Source organism: Rhipicephalus microplus, chromosome 3 (genome assembly GCF_043290135.1).
Source record: "Rhipicephalus microplus isolate Deutch F79 chromosome 3, USDA_Rmic, whole genome shotgun sequence".
In the NCBI taxonomy this organism is placed as follows: domain Eukaryota; kingdom Metazoa; phylum Arthropoda; class Arachnida; order Ixodida; family Ixodidae; genus Rhipicephalus; species Rhipicephalus microplus.
In genome coordinates this window covers 81,003,138-81,026,118 of record NC_134702.1, presented here as the reverse complement: position 1 = coordinate 81,026,118, position 22,981 = coordinate 81,003,138, and the positions used below count along the sequence as shown (strand labels likewise).

Genomic DNA, 22,981 nt, shown 5'->3' with positions numbered 1-22,981 from the left:
ATCCATCTGTCCATCCGTCCGTCCGTCCGTCCGTCCGTCTGTCTGCCTGTCTGTCTGTCTGTCTGTCTGCCCGTCCGTCTATCCGTTCATCCACCCATCCGTGAATCTGTCTGTATGTCCGTCTGTCTGTCCATCCGTCCGTCCGTCCATCCGCCCGTCTGTCTGTCTGTCTATCTATCTATCTATCTATCTATCTATCTATCTATCTATCTATCTATCTATCTATCTATGAAATCGCCTACGTCTGGGTGCCCTCACGATCCCCCCCTTAACTTAGGGTCTTCGAAATACTTTGCAAGAAGAGCCAAATGTTCGTGAAACGCCAATGCTGGTTCCAGTGTTGAGTATCTAATCTATTGCATATATTTAGCGCAACTTTATGATGTTTCACTTAACAAAAAATTACAAAAGAGTCACCTTGCATAGCATTGATTCCAAAGTTACGTGGGATCTGCGTCTTTTTTTTTGCGGGCAGTAGCGGATGGCGAAATGTATGCCACGAAATGAGCTTCATTTGTTATTGCAAAGCGCCACTACTGTGAAAGCAATCGAGTAGTTCTTATACAATAAAGGATTATGTAAAAAAATTGCCCGCAGCTTCCCTCGGGGGAACACTGAGGAGGATGCGGACCATATAATTGGTTAACGGGGTGTTAAAGTGCGACTTACTTGGGTCGATGGCTAAATTCGTTAACGTGGTTGTGAAATGGGGTGTTAAATTGCGACTTACTTGGGTCGATGGCTAAATTGGTTAACGTGGTTGTAGGAGGGGGTGTTAAATGAGTGAACACGTACACACGTATGCGAAAGGGCGGCGCTGGTCGAAGGGACGTCGATCATTGTGTTTGTGGATTCGTTGGAATTCATTTCACCGCGACCTTGGACGTCGACGCGCCGTACAAACCAACCGACGAGCGGCAACTGAGCGAGCGAGCGCCGACCTTGAGTATATATACAGCACGACGGCGCATGCACTGTCAGCTGTTGAATGTTCTCGAAGCGCAACGCCACATGCGCGTCCACTGGAGAATCAGGAGAATTGTAGATGTCGAACGCGGTGTGTAGAGGAGGAAGTGTGCACAGATGGTGGAGGAGTGAAGCGCGCGCGGTGTGTAGAGGAGGAAGGGATGCACAGATGGTGGAAGAGTGGGCGACGGCGCATGCGCGCGCGTCAGCTGTCGAATGTTCGAGAAGCGGTGCGGACGGCGCGGACGGCGCGGGCGGCGCACTACAAGGCGCGAGTATAAGATGCTCCGCATCTAAAAACACTCCAATAATGCAGGAAAATAATAGTTGGCCTCGCGCGGCTCGGCCTCCTGCAAGCTTCGGAGCGCTTGCTGAGCGCCAGGATTGCACGCCAATGCACCCACTCGCACAGCAGCGCACCATGCGGGCGCTGCCGGCTGTTATCAGTTGCGGGGCCATCTAGCCCGCGCTCAGCACACTAGGCAGTATATTTCTTGACACTGTAATTTAGGCGCAGCAGTGATTGGACGACGCTTCGTTTAAACTGTTAAATGCGGCTCGAAAAGCTCCAACGTTGTAGCGAGTCAGGAGATCTAGTGGTCGTCAGCCTCTTCGAGCAACAAAGGCACTTCAGCCTGTTTTACCGCACCTCACTAACCACGCTCCGCGAAGAACGAAACTGAAGCTGTAGCAAAGGTCTGTAGAGATATTACTAGCTAATCCTATCTAATCCGCCCCGCCGCGGTTGTCTAGTGGCAAAGGTACTCGGCTACTGACCTGCAGGTCGCGGATTCGAATCCCGGCTGCGGCGGCTGCATTTCCGATGGAGGCGGAAATGTTGTAGGCCCGTGTGCTCAGATTTGGGTGCACGTTAAAGAACCCCAGGTGGTCAAAATTTCCGGAGCCCTCCACTACGGCGTCTCTCATAATCATATGGTGATTTTGGGACGTTAAACCTCACATATCAATCAACCCTATCTAATCCGAAGCCTGTAGTTCCCATAATTCTCAAGGGGGTACACGATCGCAGCGCCAGATACCACTCTAAGTATTATTGTATGAAAGTCTATGCTAATACGGGTATGATGAGCTGTTGGTGTTTGAGAAGGAGCGTTTTCTCGCACGCCCAACGAGCTTAACGTGGCAACCTTTTCAGTTCAGATAGTTCTCAAAGTGCGACCTTGTGTGACTAGTTTTCTCTAGTAAGGCTCGAATTCAAAGCAAGTTATATTGGAGATTAAGTCTCCGATACCCATTTTGTGCATTATTTCATCACAAAAAACTATCTTTTAATTCATGATTAACGTAGCCTTTAGACTGACAAATAAAAGTCACTTGATGTTTAAATGGGCACGACTAGAAAAGAGCATGTTTCTGATATATTTGGAGGGCAAAAGCTGGCTACTGTTATGCCTGCGAGTCCACAGCGAACGTCCATGCCTCTGAAAAAGGCAATCTGTGTCAAGGCCAGCCCGCGAGCCCACCTGACGTGAACAACTCAATGGCGTTAACACGCGGCGGTGCCTCTCTGCCGCGCACGCACAGTGAGTCATCTCAGCCAGCGAGCCCGTCGAGCAAGCAACCGGCGCCTTCCTGTCTGGCGGGTCTGACGCAATGCCTGGCGACGTCACTCGTCCTTGAGTGCAGCCACCTGCTGCGACGCGGCTCTAGATTCAATGAGAAAGAATGACGCGGCCCAGCGGCGACCCCATTGGAGGATTCTGACCTCACCACCAGCGGCGCTTCTGGTTGGACATTTGGTTACTCAAAGAATCTACCCGGTGCATATAAAGGAAGCCCTGCGGTGCGTCGCGAGCAGCAGACCTATTTGAGAGCAAACCTATGTGTTAGAGAGGAGAGCTCGGCTCTTCGCGTCGCTAAGCTGTCGGCTCCAGTGCCGAATTTGTAATGCCTGTGTATATATGCTGTACATAAACCTTGTTTAACTCACCGTCGTCTCGTCCGCTCGTCTATCAGCTCTGCGCAGAAGCAGTCGCGAGCTAAAAAACCTACGCTACCAAACGGCTGGTGACCTTCCCAGCGGAATTTAAAGCAGTGGCGCCTTCGGGACCGTGTTGGCGTCGCCGTCTTTCGAAACAGTGGTTGCAGCGGTGAAATTGGTGGCGCCCTTCGTAACGTCGTCGGAGGCGCGCTTCGCAACACTTCACTACTGCTGGCAAAGCTTTGCGGGAGCTTCCACTCCAGGATTTTTTTGTCCAGCATGTGGTCCAGCAATTTTGTCCAGTCCAGCATGCTGGACAATTTTGTCCAGCAATTTTGTCCAGCATGTGGTCGTGCATTTTTTATCACTGGCAGTGAGCATGCTGTTAAATAAATCCTTGCTTGGCTCGCTATAGCGGCAACGCATAATCACCTTTTGAAGCTGATTTTACAAAGAGAAAGTTAAGCTTTGTCTTAAACCAAACGGAGTGAACAGATGCTTCGGATACTTTGCCGATAAACTTGCATGTCTCCTCAAGACAAATTAGTCATAGCTCATGCCGAAAAAAAAGGTCACCCGCAGCTTCCCATGGGGGTAACTCGAGTAAATACATCGCAGAGTGGTGGGGTTATCACGTGTATATTGCGTAATTTGGTATGGTTTGGGAATGCCTAATTGTTATTCTGTCTTCATTATTCTTGTTTATTGAAAGAAGAGGATGCGTTGCCTCCAACGTCAAGCTAAAGTTAAGCCACCCTTGTTTGAAGTCCGAATGCGCGATTCAGTGCCAGTGAACGGTTGTGCAACGAAAAAATTAGTTTTCAGAGGCGAAGCCCTTTACGCCGTGGGTCGTGCGTTCCGTGTCATCGCAAGCGTCGTAGTCTGCGTAGTAGTCAGTAATCTTGCAGTACATGTCAATAAAAACATCGTCACAGCATATCCACGGAGTGGATGATCATGAGAGGTGCGATGCGTTCGCCAGTCCGTCCGTGCGTTCATATGTTCATTCGTCCATGCGTCCGTTCGTCCGTCCGTGCATGCGTCAGTCAGTCCGTCCTTGCGTCTGTCCGTCCGTCTGCTTCGCCCATTCGTCATCAGTCACCTCGTAGAAATGCTCTGATTTTTTTTTACTAGCAGACGCTGTCCACATCGGCCTTGTGATACGAGAGAGGGGGAGAAAACCGACAATTTTGAGGGTGAATTCCTGGGCTGAGACATCTCGGGCGGAGACGCGCGCGAACAAGCGCAGATGGGGGGGGGGGGGGTTGTCGACGATGCCACCGCCAATGCCGAAGCTCAACATCGTGCGATTAAGAACATTTATTAAGCATAGTCCGAATAATCAATAGTAATCCATACAAAAATTCGCAGATCCCACGTGCAGTGGAAATCGATGATATGCAAAGCTCGAATGAAGAAGGCTGATATGTCAGTTTACAATCAGCACAACGTTACTAGGCGCACGTAAATTATGCCGTGCATGACTTTCATGTCATCATTATCATGTCTGTGCCTGGCATTTTTGTTCGTCGTCCATTCACGTCACCTAATAGCAAATTCAGTATATGTGAAGCCAGTGAAACGGCCGCGAGGACGCCAAAAGTGTTGCATGTAGTCATGTTTTGCATGAGACGCATGTCATGATTAGCATGTTTGGACGTGTCACTTACTTTCGTCGTCCATTCACTTCACGTAATACCAAACTTGGTACTGTGAAGCTAGTGAAACGGTCACGAGTGCATAATGAGCGTGACATGTGATGCTCTTACATGACATGCATATCATGATTATCATAGTTGCATTAGTCATATACGTTCGCAATGCATTCGGTCCCGTAATACCAAATTCTATATACGTGAAGCTAGCGAAACGACCGCGAGCGCATCATGAGTGTGGCGTGTAGATCTGATTTGCATGACATGCGTGTCATGATTTTCAAATTAGCGTCATTCACTCATGTGTGCCGTACAGTCATGTCATGCCCTAACAGTTTTGCAATATGTAATGTTAACGAAACCACCACAAGAGCAGCAAAACCATAAAATGTAAACCACGACATTCATGACATACATGTTATGATTTTCAAGTTATGACAAATCACTTATTTTTATTATACAGTCATGTTTAGGTATACATACCATCAGTTTAGGTATACATACCATTGTCGAAGCGGCCGGGAAAGCTAAATGTCGTAGGCGGCTCGATAGATAGACAGATAGATAAATAGATAGATAGATAGATAGATAGAGAGCATTTCGCTACATAACAACATAACATGTTGCAAATATGGTATCGTATGACATGACTGCATGGCGAACACAAGCGACAGACCCTAACATAGAAATCATGTCATGCGTGTCATGTAACAACATGGCTACATGCCACACTCATGATGCAGTCGAGGTCATTTCGCCACATATACCAAATTTAGTACTATGCGTCCTGAATGAATGGAGAAGGTAAATGACATGTCCAAACATGATAATTGTTTCATGCTTGTCATTTAAAACATGACTACATGGTACGCTCATAGAGCGCTTGCGGCGGTTTCACTATTTCCTTTCACTATCATGTGACGTGAATTGAAGACGAAGGTATGTGATTGGTGCAAACATGATAATTATGAGAGGCGTGTCATGTACAACATGACAACATACCACGCTCACGATGCACTCGCGGCTTTTTGGCTACATTTACATATACCAAATTTCGTATTACGTCACGTGAATGGATGACGAAGGTATGTGTCTCGTGCGAACATGACAATTATGAGATGCGTGCATGTCAGAACGTGGCTACATGCGACACTTATGATGCACTCACGGCCATTTTCCTGGCTTCATTTATACCAAATTCGGTATTACGTCACGGGAATGAATGACGAAGGTATGTCACTGGTGCGAACTTGATAATAGTGCGATTAGTGTCATGTATTAAGATGACTACATGCATGCCACGCTCATGATGCACTCGCGGTCGTTTCGCTAGCTGCACATATACAAAATTTAAAATTACGTGACGTGAATGGGTGACGAATGTAAATGACATGTACAAACATAATTATTTCATGCGTGTCATGTGAAACATGACTACATGCTATGCTCATAGCGCGCTTGCGACCATTCCGGTAGCTCCACATATACCAAGTTTGATATCGTGTGACGTGAATGGACGGCAAAGGTAAATATCACGTCCAAACTTGATGTGATGACATGGAAGTCATGTGCGGCATAAATTTCGTCCATGTGATAACGGAGTGCTCATTTTAAAGTGACGTATCAACCTTCCTCATTCGTGCTTCACATATCATCGCTTTCTGCTGTACGTGGGATCTGCCTTTCTTTTTTTTTTGTTCTGAGTTGTAGCGCGGCGTAGAAAATGAACGCCAAAACCTTGTCCAGTCGCTGAAGTTGCTTATGGAAGGTAGAAGGAAAATGACATCATCCAGATAGCACCAACAGGTTTCCCCCTGAAGGCCACGAAGAACTGTATTTATCACATGCTCAAATGTTGCTGGAGCTTTGCATAAACCGAAGGGCGTTACTTTGAACTCAAAAAGATTATCGGGTGTTGCCAAGGCTGTCTTGTCCTTGTCCACGTCATGCATAGGTATTTGCCAATAGCCTGATCACAGATTAAGACTTGAGAAATATTCAGCTCCCAGGAGTTAGTCAAGGGCATCATAGATTCGCGGAAACGAACAAACATCCTTGCGCGTGATCTTATTGAGTGCTAGATAATGAACGCAAAATGGTACTGAGCCATCCTGCTTCCAAACCCCCAGAACAGCTGACAACCAAAAACTGAACGATGGCCGAGTAGTGCCTCATTTCAGCATGTCCATGACGTTGTTCTCGATGATTTTGCACTAGATGGCAGATAAACGGTATGGTCCATGGCAGATGATCCAATTGCGTTTGGTTTCAATAGGGTGCACTGCGACGGCAGTGCGCTACAGAAGCTTGTAGTGTATGCCAAAAGAAGCACTGCATTTTCGAAGGAGCGCCAAGATATCTTTTTGCGTCACCGAGAGATCACTATTGATGGTGGTATTTGCAGCCATGGTCATCCTATGGTCGTCGTTAGCAGAAGGCGACAATAACGCATCCGTGTCAAGAGGCATCAGAGCCAGAGGACGGAGAAGTCATACAGCCCCTCCAGCTATGTGAGGTAACCTTCAAGCCACAAGCCTCTTCTTTGTTGTCTCTCCAGCCAGAGCCCTGCTGCTCAGATCAAAGTGATGATGATGGGTAGTTACATTTGAAAAGATCAGGCGGATGAACAATACTCACATTATGTACTCTGACATAATAGGGGTAAGGTTGTGAGCCATAATACGAACTAACGAATCCAGTGCTTCATACGCGTTTACGTCTATAGCATATTACTTGATTATATTATTTCTTGGCGGTGATTAGTGTCATTTCACTACGTGGCGGAGAGAAAGGCACAAGACAGAGAGGGAGGCTAACGAGAAGCATGTCCTTTTTGTCATTTTCACCAGTGGGCAATGAGAAATGCGCGTAGAAGGATGAGAGAGAAATGAGGCAATAAATGAGCAAGAAATGCGCTGGCTCACTCGGGTGAGTTGCGCTATAGCACAGTGCATGGCGTTCACACAGGTATGTATTCGTCAAGAAGACCAAAGTATCTTTATTTGTTTTGTGACTGACGAGCGATGGGGGAATGGTCGGCAGGGCGCGTCACCAGCCTCTGAAATTAATAAAAAAAAAAGGGGGTGCGTTAGTCTCTCCTGTCGTTTCTGGCCTTTCTGGTGCACTTCGTGACATATGCATGAAGAGTGATTCCCGTGATGTCTATAGAGTACGTACATACTCTCGATTGTTACACATGCGTGAAATATCAGGTGTGAATTGTCTCCTGCACTTCTCTGCCATGCAGCCGCCGACACGTTCTTCATGGTCTCGCATGACCATATGCGCCATCAACAGGCTTCACTTCATTTTTTTTTTGTGCTTGCGACTGCGCAAGCGGCGACAGCAATGGCCGACAAGCGCGAAATATTTGTAGGGCTGAAATCTTACAACTTACATTGTACATGTGTTTTAATAAATAAGTGGCGAGCAGTAGATATGGCCTGTAGGAAGGGTCGCGAAGTCGAGGAGGAAGCCACTCTCTCGTCTTTGAAAACAGGCTGATGAGTGCCCCTGTAAGGGTGCAAACGTTTTTTCTCTCGTGCCCGTTGTTTAAGACTGCCTCCTACCCTAGAAACGCGAGAAAGACCGTCGAAAAGGAATGTGAATTTCGCGCCATACCACGCGAAAAGGAGCGTAGGTGACGGCAGTTTGCTGGACGCGTGGCCGGTATCAGCTCGCTGAAACTTTCGAGCGTCGCCCGCCAGATGGCGCTCTGTAGCGCGACGTCCGCTCAGAACGCAGAGCACGTGATCCTGTGCCGAAATCGATGGCCGCTCCCCGTGATTTGGCCAAAGCAGCAGCAAAGACAGAACCTATTTCCTGCCCCGGGAGCGCGCATACTAGGCAGGACCCCTGAGCGGGCGCGCGCGCTTCTCCCCTAGCGAGTTTGTGGAGCGCGAGTTTCCGCCGCGGGTGGGTCCCCGCCGAACTTTGTTCTCTGTGAAGGTATTTAGCGTTGCGTGCGAAATCGCGTGGTGGGCGAGCGCTCCAGGATAACAACGCAGTGCCGCTGCTGCTGTGCGACGGCATCCCGTGATTTCCGTTGTGATTGTTTTGCCGCCACTTCCTCGATGTGTCAACACTCAATTGCGCCCATTTACCACCTCTGCGGTGACGGTCCGTGAGGGAAAAGAAAAAAAAAACGCCAACATGTGTACGATGGATTTACCAAACACCTGACGCTCTCTCCCACTGGTAAGTCTTCGCACTCTCCTCTACACGCGAGCCAGAGACACAAGTGTCCGCAGTTGCCACTATTAAATCTGGGTTGTCTTGAATTTTAAGTTTGCTTCTGTTATCGTTTTGTATGAGACTCATCCGACCCCCACCAAGAAACTATAGCTAAAGCTATGTATGCTTTCAAACGTTATTTCTCCTCTGAAAATCATTGCTGAAATGTGTTAGGCAAACTGAAAAGCGTCCTGGCAGTTGGGCTAACGGTCGCTGCGGCGCCTGGTCACGGGTGTAAACAAAAAAAAAATCTTATCATTTTATCGCCATTACTTCATCGTAACTTCGACTATTCGCAAATTAGACAACGAAAGGGCCCTTCTTCGTGTAAGGCTGCTGGCGATGAGACATCCTTACGTAAGCAGTAGCGAGGAACGTACTATACCTCGTGTGGTACAGTTGCGCAACATGAACAGGCGTTACTGTTGTCAGTTACCTTAACAATTTTGCGCATCTGCGCCCCATGGCGACACGCGCTGCACAGGGGCACTTTTGCGTCTTTGAAAAAGAATTATAAATTAAAATTTATATTTTCGGGAGTCCCTTGAACTATAATCTCTTTTGATCTGCGAAATGCAGCGGTATTCCTTGCAGTTGTCCTTGGGGTGATTCTATTGCATAGTATATATTGCTTGCGCATATAATTCGCATTACATGGAGAGCAGATATTCAAGCGTAATTGAGGTGTCACCCTACAGTGCGATTTATTCTTACGTCAGAAACAAGCGTTTAAATCCTTTTCGATCCCGTCGCCCTGTCTATACTTTGGGGCGTGTTCTGCAGCAGCATTGAACAAAAAGTAAATTAAATTCCAAAAAACTGCACATCAATTGATCAGATATTGCGTGCGTAAATAAAAGGGCATTTACTAACTTTGCACGTGCTGTTTCAGTTGAGCAAACAACTTCTTAAAATTTCTTGAAACCAATTAACGTGAACTTTTGCGGTCCTGCCGCGAACAAAGAACTCAAAAAAGCAAAGAGGCACCGACGCTTTAGAATAAAAAAGCAATAGAACAAACAAGACAAGCGCGATAAACGAGCCGTGAGGTGTTTAAGCGACAAGTACGTTGCAGCAATAATGCATTGTGCAGGTTAGTATGATGGTCTCTATATAACACATGTGTAATCGGAACATTAAGAAAAAGCTATTACGTAGTTATTGTCTACTAAACAACAGGGACCTTTATATGCCCGCTGATTTTTTGTAGTATACGAGCAATCTGTCACCGCCACTTTCAAAATTTTCTCTGATCATTAGCACTGAGGCTGTACTTGAAACACGCTTGGCGAATCGAGGTGGTTGAAATATCTGGTGATTCTGGCAGTCAGGCACAACAATCGAGATATCCTCATTTTTTTAGAACAAATATTAGAAAGCGTTGTCAGGCGTCCGCAAGTCCTATTCCCCATTCGAGCATAATCCGTCATTCCTTAATAAAAAAAAGTACCACCAGGCCTGCGCGGAACGTGCAGCACAGTCACTGCGAAAGCTGGAAGAATGGCTTTTACACAGAATTTTTAAAAACATGATTTGGGTAACTGCTACAAGAACACTTGCAGGAAACCCACCATGGCATACATCGTGATAAATTTTGTGCAGTAGGGTAGCATTAACCATGCGCAATCGTCGTCATTCTTTGGAGAAGCGTAGTGCCCGCTACACGCGTGAATAAGATTTGCGCAATTTTTTCACGCTATGGCGGACGACGACGATGAAGAATGATGGCTAAGGCTTTTGTAATAATTTGTTTGGCTGGTGCAATCGACGACCCACAAATTACGCTATTCGCATTGTATGACACATCGTTGTTCCTTTATTACTCATCACTTTATTACTCATATTAACGAGATTCCTTTCCTGACAAGAAGCCTGCCTAGGCCCGCCGTGCAATAAAAGTTTTAGCACTGGTAAGGCTCAATGGTAGAATACTGAGCTGGCGCGCCGGGGATCCAGGTTTCAAATCCATGGTGTCATTGTTTTTTTTATTTCGTGTGATAGTGGCTACGTACATCGGTGACGGTAGGCAACTACAGCGCATGTGACCCTTGTTGTGATCTCATAACAGCTTTCGCTGTCAAGTATACTTGACTTCATAGCGACACAAGCTGATTGGCGTATGAATCTAGCTCAAGCTTCTCAAATGGCACTGTAATGTTAGCAGCAAGAAATGAAAAGTTCTGCGTCACTGAAGTACCAGCGCAATACAAAATCGGGAACGTGGTCGATTATTATTACTCGGGAACTGTTGATCGATGCTAGCAGTACGTTAAAAGGACAACATATAACAAGTGAGCCTTGCTTTTCGTAGCTTGCGGTAAACAAGTTGATAAGAACCAGCGCTTGCAGCAAAAAAAACGCAGGTCCAAATGTTCGCTTACAATCGTAACCTGTGAAGTGTACCCTCACCTATCGGTCAGCCTAGGGAGCAGATGGTGTCGCTCTTCTGCCGGCCTGTGCTGCCACCTAGGAGGACATACGGAAGCTTGCGCCACCCCTGTAGGCCAGGACAAACCGTGGCCTTCGGAAGAGTCTTGTGGCACAGCTATTTAGGTGTCCAAGTGAATGCAACATGCCATTAAGCAGTGAAAAGCATAGGAGCATTTCTAGTAGTTCATCAGCAATGGAGTAATAAAAAATGACAAACTGAAACAGCAATAAAATGCATAAGTACCGCACTTCTGCAGAGAAATTCAAATTCACAACCTTCGAAAGATGTCACCGATGCTCTACGACCAAAGGTGCTGCTCCGTCCACTTCGTTTGCTATTTCCGAGCTCATGATCTTTCGGAGTATTAGCCTTCGCCACTTGTGGCCAGTGTGGTGAGGGGAGAAACTGCTTTTGCAAACCCCCAAAACCAATGCTCTTAGCTGTTCAGGTGTGCTTGATGAGGTCCTCAAGAATTTCTCATGGGTGTTGATAATCTTCAGGCATTATTATCTGGGCTATACTAGACATTCGTAAAAATATAGTTGTTCGTTACTGAAGAAGGATTGCATCACGCGATCAAATGAGACAAGAAATTATTCAAGGATATAAAAAAAAAACTCGGCAGATCCCACGTACCAGGAAATAACCGTTATGCGAAGCATGCGGAGGAAAGGTGACCGTGCTGCAAATTTTTATCGAGCGCACGTCGTGAAAAGACGCTAAATATAAGCAGAAATGTTGCACGCACAGAATCTGTTGAAGAGTTGCGGATGTTTATATAACCAGTTGTTTGCACTGGCGCGATGATGCTGGCTAGAAGATTCGTATTAGCAATACCAGAAGCTGATAAAAGCGCTGATGCTCGCGAGGATGCTGGCCTTGGACACTGCTACATAAATCTACTTCAGTGCATGGCAACTAACCACAATTTAAGTTAACCCGACGTGACGGCTGTATCGAAGGAACAAATAAGTAATGTTTATAAAATTTCGTAGGCAACACTGCAACCACTATTGACGTGTCACCAAGATTAGCGTCTCCTTGAAAAGCAGTTCCGAGACCTAGCGTAGCTCTGTGGTAAAATGTTTCATTGCCATAAAGAATGCTTGGGTTCGACTCCAGCTGGGACCTTGGTAAATATTCTTTGCATTCGTTGGGTTGACGCTACCGATGTCGAGTATTTCTTAACGCTCGCGCGTTAAAATTGCCCATGTGTGTTCTCGTCGTTCCTGGGTAGATATTAATTGCCAATTCCTTGTGGCACATACCCGCATACCAGCGGGACATTGCCGCCCGTGGGTATGTGCCACTGTCTGGCGGGAAGTGTTTGACGACGTACGTAACGTGATTTGCGAATTATTCTTGTATTGACCAGTGCGTCATAATCGTCAAACCATCTTACCCCCCTATTCTAATTTTAGTTCACGCCAGGTTAAGGGGGTGACCACGAGAACACCCAAGCGTACGCGGCTAGATAGATAGATAGATAGATAGATAGAAAGATAGATACGATCAAAGTCACCGAATTTCGCTAAGAAATGCTTCGCATTTAAAATTACAAAAAAGGAGAAAGATGCGTTGCGTACATGCTATTGATCTGCTTCATAGCAAGTTTATTTTTCTAGATAGAGCAGTAGGTATGTTAGAATTCCTTGCCTGGGAAAAAACACGTGGTCTGTTTTCTAGTTTTTAGTGGCGAAGCTCCTTATGGCGTGGGTTGGTCGTCACCTGGGTGTATGCATGCATACAGTAGCCACCTCACAACATATCCATGGAGTGAATGATGATGAGTGGGGCGAAGCTTCAGAGGGTTTTATGGGCAAACCGTGAATCATCCGCTGGCCGCGTCTGTCCGTCGTCTCTCTGTCTGTTTGACGCGCGGATGGATGCATGGACGGACATATGAGCGGACGAACGGATGCAGGGACGGACGCATCGATGGACGCATGGGTGAACGGCCAAACGGATGGCCGAGTGGATGGACGCACGTATGCATGGACGCGTTGCCAGACAACCGAATAGACGGTCGGAAGCATGGACGCATGCATAGACGGACGAAAGGAAGAACGAACTGACGAGCGGAAAGGCGCACGGACTGATGGACGCTTCGGCCGACTTATCATCATTCACTCCGTGGATATGCTGTTTTTTTTCCATGTCAAGATGCCATGCTGGGGCCTGTGTCAGGCAATGTGTCTGATGCATGGTACACAAATTGCAGGGCCCCGCCGCGGTGGTCTAGTGGCTAAGGTACTCGGCTGCTGACCCGCAGGTCGCGGGATCAAATCCCGGCTTCGGCGGCTGCATTTCCGATGAAGGCGGAAGTGCTGTAGGCCCATGTGCTCAGATTTAGGTGCGCATTAAAGAACTCCAGGTGGTCGAAATTTCCGGAGCCCTTCCCTGCGGTGTCTCTCATAATCATATGGCGAATTTGGGACGTTAAACCCCACATATAAATCAAAACAAATTGAAGGGGGTGGGTTAACATAAATGGTACTCAAAGTATACATAACTCCACGCACAAATTAAACATACATGGAAGCATGCAAATCGAAACGTAAGTGAACGCCAGCGCTGCTTCGCATCCCTACATAGTTCCATTTAGTGGGAGATGCTGTAATTATGATTATTATTATTCTCAATATTCATATACTGTCCTGCCGCCTAGCGGAATTCAGGAGCGTCCTCTCAAGAATGATCAGTAGGCAGGCGCTCCCAATGCTGCCTTGTTCCGTGGTGCTAGCCGCAGTGTTAACGTGTTAGCAAGAAATGAACACGATTTACTTTGCATGTTTCATGCATCAGTGAACATACAGGACCATCTGTGACACGATAAATCTGATTCGTTCTTGCGAGACGCGAAATTTTCGTGAAAATTCGTAGCACTTTCGATTCGCACCTTCGATTATATCCCACAGAGTACGCATATCAGCTTCGCGTGATTTTTTGCAGCCACAGTAGATAGTTAATTGCTAACGTCTGATCATTTCAGTTAGAACTTGCCTTATTTTACATGCTATTGGCATTCGTCAGTGCTTTGGTAGTGCATGAATCCCATAAAATTAATTTTATACGGAAAGTAGCGCACGTTGCGATTTGCGCCTCCAAACGCTGGCCTTCGCTGCGCCATTTTTTTTACGTTCGTTGACAGATGGCAGAACACTGCAAGCAATTCCTTTCTTGCCGGGTATCAGAGCGATTGATTGATAGATGATGATTGATTGATATGTGGGGTTTAACGTCCCAAAACCACTATAAGATTATGAGAGACGCTGTAGTAGAGGGCTCTTGAAATTTAGACCACCTGGGGTTCTTTAACGTGCACCCAAATCTGAGCACACGGGCCTACAACATTTCCGCCTCCATCGGAAATGCAGCCGCCGCAGCCGGGATTCGAACCCGCGCTCTGCGGGTCAGCAGCCGAGTACCTTAGCCACTAGACCACCGCGGTGGGGCGGAGCGAAATGATCTCTGCACCCCCAGATAAACGTGGTCAGTGACGCCGTGTGGGTGTTGTACGTGACGAATGACGCGTTGTTGGTGCTATCGAAGTCGTTTTGCAGAGATAATTCCTCAGATTGCTTTCAGCAGTGATGTTGAAAAAACCATCTGGACGTCAAGGATTTTTCACTGGACGTAGATGGTTGTCAACGCGCTGAGATTGACAGCGACGATGAACGATCAGCTGCTAGCTCACGAGCAGACAGTTGCACTTCACGTCCCGTCGTGCATTACTGTTTTTGATGCTCGTGAGTCACTTTGTATTTATTACATAATATCCCTCAGAGAGCTAAAATAGAAGCATACTTTTTGTTGTGAATTTAATGTATACAAATCAAAGTGGATATTACGAAGTCCCGCATGCCACCAACACGCTCGAGCTCCACCAGCGGAGCGAAATGATTACAGCAATGAAATATGCAGTTACGACTACAGTCCACGCTAACTTCTGCACTTCACCGTTGCCGTCCGAATGACGTTGTTGTTCGACAAATTTTCACAATTTTGACGTTGCCAATAGCGTACGCGTGTATTCGTTTCGACATCCTTGTTTCGATCGCGCTGATGGAACCTGCAACATCCAAGTGCAGAAAATTTCGCATTGTTAGAGTCTGCTTATGGCTGTGACACAAGTGCTACCTAATGGGAAATTAAATGATTGTGTTCCGCTGAAGAAGCAGCTATAATGATGCTTACAGGGCAAGTAACAAGTAACGGCGGCGTAATGTGTTTAGAATTCGCTACGTTAAACATTCGTTCCTGTGCAGCCGCGACGGCGCGCTATTTGCTAGTGGCAATTGGGGCAAATTTGCCAGGCAGGCGCGGCACACATGATCTCAGAGTTCCGTTCAGTTGATACGTGAATTCTGGTTTGCGCAGTTTTCTGTAGCACGCACAGGATTACGCTAAGCATCGTTGATACACGGTCGATCATCACCCTTTGCACTGCGGCGACATGTGAGATAGCGAACCTTCAGCAGTTGCCATTGGTTGGGAAAGTGCTTTGGGGTGCATGTTAAAGAACCCCAGGTGGTCTAAATTTCCGGAGCCCTCCACTACGGCGTCTCTCATAATCATATAGTGGTTTTGGGACGTTAAACACTACATATCAATCAATCAAAGTGCTTTGGTTCGATATGCATTCTTTTGACGATCAAGAGCTCATCCGGTGAGAGCACAAGGGGAGTACATCCGTGCGTCATATCTTATGCGAGTTCACGAGTTGACCATCCTTTCAAAGTCATCTTCGATTGCATGGCGCACCACCTGTAGCCTTGGGCGTTGTGGATTATTATCATTAGTAGTATTATTATTCATCTGTCTGGAATACATCATAGGAGTAGCTTGGCGTGCAACGTGTGTTGTTCGCAGCTGTCCTACTCTCTTGTTCGCACTGTGTACCTTTGGGTAATATAGACGTTTTACAGAAAGCCTCACACATCATTGAGGCGTTAGAGGCCACATCAAACGCAAAAAAGTGACAGTCGACGTTCGCGGTGCCAGCATGAGTCACGTAAAAAAAAAAACATCACCTTGCTTATGCGTTGAACTAAATGACATCGTCAGGACGGCACATGTGGAAAAATTTATGACGTCATCATGGCGTCCCTATGATGTCACCTGATGACATGATCACGCACATACGTTCTTTGATCAGAGGTCTGCCGATCACAGATACTCTGCAAAATCACGTTGGCTGAAGAAAGATTAGCTAAATACTATATGTGTTTAGAAAAAAGTGCTCAACAATTTAGAGTACTTGGTACTCTACTATGGGAGAGCAGAAAGCCATCCTTGTGTTTAGAAAAAGTGGGCAGCGATTTAGAGTACTAACTTGGTCCCTCAAGCAGGTACTCTACTATGGGAGAGCAGAAAGCCGTCCTTGTGTTTAGAAAAAGTGGGCAACGATTTAGAGGTTTAAAAAACGTTTTTAACAATTTAGAGTACGAGGTACTCTACTATGGCAGAGCTGATAGCCATCCCGTGGACCTCTGACGGATGCAAAAGAAGTAGCAAAGATTTATGAAGAAAATGCTGCTTACGGGCCGAAGCGGTGTCGAATCATGAACCATGGCCTTCTATTTTGTTCTGGTAAAGAGTCTTATATTTTTTCTTGTTTACCTTATGTTTTGTTATATGCTTTGACAGACGGGTGGTTGAATGTTGCCGTTTTTATTGTGCTGTGGCCTTTTATTGTGTTTGTTCAGGTTAGCAGCCTTGTTTGGTTTTTCAGCATCTGCGCTACATCTGCTGTAGACGCCGGACGGTGGTTTACAGACATTTAGCGCTCTTACGGGGGCTTCACCCTAAAAAGGAAGTGGCCTCCACTTTGGAACCATGTTTGGCGGATGCCTAAGAGATCTATCTGTGTGTCCTTCTTTTTAGCAAGGTCACTTAGGCGAATAAAGTTAAAATAGAATCAAAGATGATATTCATTCCCGACGTTGACCCCTCCAGCGCATCACCGACCACCGTTCAAGATCGTGCAGCTTACGAGATGTTTTGGCGTCACGTAAGAAAGATTGAACTGAGAAAACAAGCAATAGTAAGATGGATGGGCAGTTTTAGGGGTCGTTCGGAAGTTGCGGCTTTCAGGGCCCCTTGCAACGAATATGCTAAAAACATTTTTAAAGATTTCGTGTGACTCGACCTGGTGTGTGCCTAACGTGAAGTTATTTCGAGGTCAGCCGTCGCTTTTGACCCCCGTTTTTGCGGGATTTCGTCCTGGCACTGAAATGGAAACACGTCATAACGCTTTGCAGAATTTTGTTGCTTCATCATATTTGCTTGACAGTTGTGAGTGTGAAAAAATGTTTCACGCCCTTTTGTTTTCTTAGAACCTCATATATATAAACATATATAAACTGACGTTTAGAAAGCTCTGTTATGTACTCGTGATGGACGACCTGTCGTACGCCGCGACAGGTGGGCGCGCGTCGAATAAATCGTAGGCGCCACTCCGCACGTCAGCTTGACATTGACATTGACGACACGCCTGGCGTCCTCACACTCACTCAACTTTGTATGGTAGACCACGAATGAGGACGCGATTCATATTTAAAATACGTCAGTAGCATACGATTTTAAGGTACATTTAGTTAAATTGATGAAGAAAACTTCCCGAAAGTTTTCTCTCTCAGCATATCAGCCCTGAATACGAAAAGTGAACAGGCTGTACTGCATGGTTTACCCGCTGCAGTATATGTTTGTTGCTCGAGAACTAAGTTTCTAAATTTGCGAAAACAAACAAAAAAAACTGATAGTGTCTTTCAGTGCAATGCAGCACCGCAGCAGCCGTTTTGCTCGACAAATCCTGCAGTGGCCGGAATTTTGCGGAGATGCTACATATTTCCTCCATCTTGTAAATAATATAATGTAGGAAAGTGTGGTCCAGAAATACTTAAGAAAATTCAAAAGCGTCGTGCCTTCATCGCTTAAGAGTTTGCAGATGACAAAGAGACAGTGCCCTTATTACCTCTCGTTTTGTTTTTCACTCTCTTGGAGGTAGGATAATTTGATGATGCCCTTTCTTTAGCTGACATTTGTTCTTTCAGCTGTTCCCGCCACAATAGCTTATGGTGATGGTGCTCGGCCGCTGTCCCACAAGTCGCGCGGTCGAATCAATAATCCATGGAGGCGTAAAAGCTTGAGGCCCGTGTACATAGATTTAGGTGCGCGTTAAAGAACCCCACGTGGTGGCAATTTCGGAGCCGTCCACCATTACGCATTTCTTGTAATCATATCGTGGTTTGGGAACGTTAAATTTGACAATTATTAGTTTTATTTCAGCTGTAACGATGAGCATTGTGTAAGGCGATGACAAAGCAGCCAAGCAAGCAAGCCACAACGTTTGAATAGCTACGTGACCCGAGCTTGCGCTTTGCTGGATTTTGGCCCCTTGGCGCCTTCGTTTCCGTGACCGTGGTCCTTGTCGTCGTTCTGCGTTAATATATACGAGTATATATTCACTCGTGAATAAATTACGTACCATGGAACAGTGACTATGTGTTGTTGTTTCAGGTCGCGTCATTATTACTTGGTTGGTTGTAGTTGTAGAACCAAAATTGCGCGTCATATCTCTTAAACCTTTTATCAGTCCTTTAAGTTACCTTCAATTTCTGAATCTTTATATCCCTCTTTACGATGCGTAGGCAGGTTCGGAGTGTCGTTTGGGGATTGTGTCCACCCTGCTCGTTCTAAAAATGTCTCGTACTAGCGTAGGGCAGCTAACAAGATGCGACAAGTGTGGTGTTTTTCTTCCTTCAAATTGCTTTTTCTCAGTCTGTTTTTCTCTCGACGTTATATCTGGTATGTGATAATAATGATGCTTTTACTACCAATACTACTACAGCTATACTACAACTACCTATAGCATGCATACTTCTAATACTAACAATATTAGTCGCAATTATTCAACAACAAACTTCACCTTAAGCGTATAAGAATAGATTGAATTAATTGTCCTCGGCAGCGCTAACTGCCTCACACTTATTGAAGATTGTGGTGGCAATACCTGACGGCCACTTCGAGACTCGCTTGTAGTAAGGAATCGGTGAGGACTGCATGCGCCGTTGGAAAGTGAGTTCCCTGTCACTCGAATGAACGCACCATTATTCTGAATTTCCTCCACCGAGCCTGCTCCATCGGTTCGGAGGCACGGTGCTCTCAGAAGCAATTCGGCTCGTAGTGAGTTCATCCCCCGAAGAGCCCGCGGAACGATTTCGCCAGGGTGCCGGTCAATTTATCCATTTCACAGCCAAGCCTGAGACAGGCCGCTGGCAGGACCAGGGTGGCCTGATTAATCCGTCCCTGTCAAGCCGTCAGTTGCACACTTGGTTCTCGGAGCTTTCCGCCAAGGTGAGGAGATGCCGGCTGAAACAAATTGCTCGGGCAGAGTACAGGCCCACCTGTGTACGGGCATCGGCTCCATATTGGTAGCGCTGAACAGTCTTGGCTTGTAACTACTTTTTTTTTCTTTTGCACGAGAGGGCGCGAAGAAGGGCTGCTAGAACACGGCCTTATCTCAAAGTGGTTCAAGCCACTAATTTTCCAAGAAACGTATGGGACTTTACTATATTTTGTAAGTATTAGTCCAACTGCAACGACATGTTCTGCAATACTACGTGAAAATTACAAAAAAAGCTAGTGGACAGCGGTTACGATTGAGCCCCTGCATTTCACATGGTGCATTTCAGCTGCTTTGCGATGCCATTGGCTCATGGGGTGACGTCGTGCGTATGATTAAGGTAAATTAAGTATACTTTTTGTTTGGGGATTCGTAGCCAGTTAGAAAATTTTGACCATTGCGGTTAGGTGTGTAGTTGATTTTCACGCCTGTAGCTCAAGAAAGAAGTTTCATGCGTTTGAAGAGTGAACTGCAGGAACTGAGGGGTGAATATACGGAAAGCCTACGGCTAGAGTGCCCTCGTATGCTAATGCGTCATCTCGTATCAGAAGTAGTTACATTAGGCAGGAGACTGTTCAGTATAAAGCATCATTGAGGCCAATGCACAATCAGTAACTTGCAGAGTTGTGCTTTAAAAGCGCTTTCCTCTCGAGAGTGGCATTATTGGCCGTTACGAAGCTACGCACGCACGCACACAAGCACATACACGCGCACCGTAAAAGATTCAGTCATGTCTTTATAGACTTTCGGAAAGACGCCCCGCCGCGGTGGTCTAGTGGCTAAGGTACTCGGCTGCTGCATTTCCGATGGAGGCGGAAATGTTGTAGGCCCGTGTGCTCAGATTTGAGTGCACGTTAAAGAACCCCAGGTGGTCAAAATTTCCGGAGCCCTCCACTACGGCGTCTCTCATAATCATATGGTGGTTTTGGGACGTGAAACCCCACAATTCAATCAATCAACTTTCGAAAAGCCGACGATCCCTGTCGGCTGCCCTAGATTATATGTTTCGACAGGGGCCTGAAGCCCCACCGCGATAGTGTAGAGGCTAAGGTACTCGGCTGCTGACCCGCAAGTCGCGGGATCAAGTCCCGGCTGCGGCGGCTGCATTTTAGATGGAGGCGAAAATGCTGCAGGTTCGTTTGCTGAGATTTGGGTGCACGTTTAGGAAGCTCACACTCTAAGGCCAAAGCATGTTAGAAGGGTGTGTGGTTCGTCCTTTTGGGGTCAAATGGGGCTGCCACAATCATGAATTCTTTTAGGAACTAACGTACGCACCAGGTCTAAGAGTTGGACCCCACAGACAAGCTCAAGAGACTAACGTCAAGTCCTCACATTTACACTTCAGCGGGTAACCGTTAGTCCCACAAATCACCCCATAGGACTACCATTTAGTCCTCACATTTACACCTTATTGGGAAACCGTTTGTCCCCACATGTATACCATAATGGGCAACTGTTAATCCCCTCAGTTGGACCTCGCCGGACGTACAGTTGGTCCACTCAAATACTCCTATCGGATGAACTTTTTATCCACAGTTCAAATATTGTTTTTCTATTTACTCTCCGCCAGGCCTAACACTTTTTTCGCCAGTTTTTTTGCGCAGTCAGAAACAAATGATGCGGAAAAGAACACGCAAAAAATCTTTTAGCCACCTGTGTGTCACTGCTTTCGCAGTCACTGCAACAACGAATGACAAGAGTGAGACATGCAGATCTTTCATTTTTTTTGTACACATAAAGTTTCTCTAGTCTCTAAGAGAATTCGTGGTGAAACGTACAAGCACAACCACATTGTCACATCTTGAACAGTCATTGTGAAGCTTCTCCGATGGAAGCGAGAGATGACAGGCATTGCAGACGCCAGCGCACGCAGCCTTCTGCATGTTGTGTGGCCACGGCTGTACAATAAGACAGTAAAGATAGTCACACGTGACAGAAGATAAGGATGCACGCATATGACAAGTACGTGCAAGTTGATGTTAAAACATACATGTAAAATATCACACGCAAAGCGATAGAGCCTTCATGAAAGCGATGGAGCCTTCTGCACGGTGTGTGCCCACGGCGGCACAATAAGATATTAAAAATAGTTACTCACACGTGACAGAAGATGAATCATGGGTATGACAAATACGTGAAAGGTGAGAAAAAAACATACGTGTAAATAGGACATGCAAAGAATTTCCCCATGATGTCACACATCGTCAAAGACGCATTTCGATCCTCATAGCGCAACAGTTTAAGTGCGTTGGCCGCAGTCGTTACTCCGAGGCGCCGACAGCTACAATGCCGCCAGCAAAAAGATGAGTTCTAAGCGAGCGCCGTCGTTCAGCTCGAGCAAGCGAACGCAAGACCGAACACGGTGTTGCACGCGGAGCGTCTGCCGCCAGAAAACCTCGAACAGGAAAGCGCCCGTACGCTGGGCCGCCGCCACGAACAGAGCCGAGTTGGTTTGGAGCGAGCGCCTAAAAAACCGACGGTAATGTGGCCCTTTTCCACACACTCGAGCGAGTGCAGCGAGAAAAGACATGTCCACCGCCGTGGCAGCCACCAACGGCCGGCGCCGAGCTGCTTCGACCAATCGACGGGGAAGCTAACTGTAATGGCGACCTATCTTCACACACTCGCTTCCGACGCTAGCTAAAGCCACGCCAGCCTGTGCCGGTGCACTTACAGCGCGTGACATACTACAAGGAAGCTCGTTCCGAGCAACCGCCACGTGTTTTGGACGACTCGCGAAACAGCCACAAGGTCACCGCCCAATATAGTCAGCCTGGAGCTCATCACGGCGGAAAAGACAGGTGAGCACTCGATGAGCGAGCGTCCGGGCGACCGAGGCAATGATGGCCAATTTCCGGGGGTCAAAGAGCACAGGCGATCTACAGACGCCGAAGCTGACATTCGCAGTCCAATTCGCGCGTGTGATATAGAAAACGACCGGGCCCGTAGCCGGCTAGTGCGATCTGTGTCGCACACCCGTCAAGCACAGCAGAATCGAGAATGATCACCTACTTGTGAAATAATCCAGCGCTGAAATCTGCCCTGAGTCTGCTGTCTTCTCGGCCGCCATGTTGGCCTTAATTCCCCACCGGTGCTGTCGTAAGTTGGTCGTGACCATCTTGACTAAGCCAGAGATATACAGTGCGGCGTGGTGACGTATCGAGACCTGCTCCAGTCTTCATGGGTGTGGCGAAACATAAAAGCAACAGCACACACTCATCCAAGCGTCTACACAAAAGAACACGGCGTAATTCCTAGATTGTCGAGCTCTCAGAGTGCGACGCAACGCCAACTAGGCAGGCAAAGAACTTTATTATTATCCGGAGGCGGTGCTCAGTCCCCCTTAG

General features: G+C 46.8%; 1 protein-coding gene across 2 annotated transcripts in view; it reads left to right on the top strand.

Annotated features, from left to right (window-relative positions):
• Positions 1–22,981, top strand: part of LOC142803801 (uncharacterized) — a 491,700-nt gene that overhangs the window by 321,743 nt on the left and 146,976 nt on the right. Inside the window, exon 1 of one of the 2 annotated variants that reach the window (XM_075889885.1) lies at positions 8,329–8,760. The exons of the other annotated variant lie outside the window; for it this stretch is intronic. The gene's annotated coding sequence lies outside the window, so the exon portion shown is untranslated. Of the gene's footprint in view, positions 1–8,328; positions 8,761–22,981 lie in introns of those variants that run through there. 2 annotated transcript variants of the gene reach the window in all.